Raw genomic sequence first — 1,732 nt, 5'->3', positions numbered from 1 at the left:
GGTGGAACTCCAAAGTACAAAGTTCGTTTTGGATGGACAAAGTTAGTTGAAATAGACAGTTTTTGCATGAAAACTCATTCCTGGTGGAACTTCATAGCAAAGTACAAAGTTCGTTTTGGATGGACGAATTAAGTTGAAATAGACAGTTTTTGCATGAAAACTCATTCCTGGTGGAACTCCATAGCAAAGTACAAAGTTCGTTTTGGATGGATCAATTCAGTTGAAATAGACAGTTTTTGCATGAAAACTCATTCCTGGTGGAACTTCATAGCAAAGTACAAAGTTCGTTTTGGATGGACAAAGTTAGTTGAAATAGACAGTTTTTGCATGAAAACTCATTCCTGGTGGAACTTCATAGCAAACTACAAAGTTCGTTTTGGATGGACAAAGTTAGTTGAAATAGACAGTTTTTGCATGAAAACTCATTCCTGGTGGAACTTCATAGCAAAGTACAAAATTCGTTTCGGATGGATCAATTTAGTTGAAATAGACAGTTCTTGCATGAAAACTCATTCCTGGTGGAACTTCATAGCAAAGTACAAAGTTCGTTTTGGATGGATCAATTAAGTTGAAATAGACAGTTTTTGCATGTAAACTCATTCCTGGTGGAACTTCATAGCAAAGTACAAAGTTCGTTTTGGATGGACAAAGTTAGTTGAAATAGACAGTTTTTGCATGAAAACTCATTCCTGGTGGAACTTCATAGCAAAGTACAAAGTTCGTTTTGGATGGACAAAGTTAGTTGAAATAGACAGTTTTTGCATAAAAACTCATTCCTGGTGGAACTTCATAGCAAAGTACAAAGTTCGTTTCGGATGGATCAATTTAGTTGAAATAGACAGTTTTTGCATGAAAACTCATTCCTGGTGGAACTTCATAGCAAAGAACAAAGTTCGTTTTGGATGGATCAATTTAGTTGAAATAGACAGTTTTTGCATGAAAACTCATTCCTGGTGGAACTTCATAGCAAAGTACAAAGTTCGTTTTGGATGGACAAAGTTAGTTGAAATAGACAGTTTTTGCATGAAAACTCATTCCTGGTGGAACTTCATAGCAAAGTACAAAGTTCGTTTTGGATGGACAAAGTTAGTTGAAATAGACAGTTTTTGCATAAAAACTCATTCCTGGTGGAACTTCATAGCAAAGTACAAAGTTCGTTTTGGATGGACGAATTAAGTTGAAATAGACAGTTTTTGCATGAAAACTCATTCCTGGTGGAACTTCATAGCAAAGTACAAAGTTCGTTTTGGATGGATCAATTCAGTTGAAATAGACAGTTTTTGCATGAAAACTCATTCCTGGTGGAACTTCATAGCAAAGTACAAAGTTCGTTTTGGATGGACAAAGTTAGTTGAAATAGACAGTTTTTGCATGAAAACTCATTCCTGGTGGAACTTCATAGCAAAGTACAAAGTTCGTTTTGGATGGACAAAGTTAGTTGAAATAGACAGTTTTTGCATGAAAACTCATTCCTGGTGGAACTTCATAGCAAAGTACAAAGTTCGTTTTGGATGGACAAAGTTAGTTGAAATAGACAGTTTTTGCATGAAAACTCATTCCTGGTGGAACTTCATAGCAAAGTACAAAGTTCGTTTTGGATGGACAAAGTTAGTTGAAATAGACAGTTTTTGCATAAAAACTCATTCCTGGTGGAACTTCATAGCAAAGTACAAAGTTCGTTTTGGATGGACAAAGTTAGTTGAAATAGACAGTTTTTGCATGAAAACTCATT

This window comes from Anopheles moucheti, unplaced genomic scaffold, assembly GCF_943734755.1.
Source record: "Anopheles moucheti unplaced genomic scaffold, idAnoMoucSN_F20_07 putative_Y_21, whole genome shotgun sequence".
NCBI classification, from domain to species: Eukaryota; Metazoa; Arthropoda; class Insecta; order Diptera; family Culicidae; genus Anopheles; species Anopheles moucheti.
The sequence above is the reverse complement of the archived record's forward strand: the minus strand, read 5'-3'. Positions refer to the sequence as shown.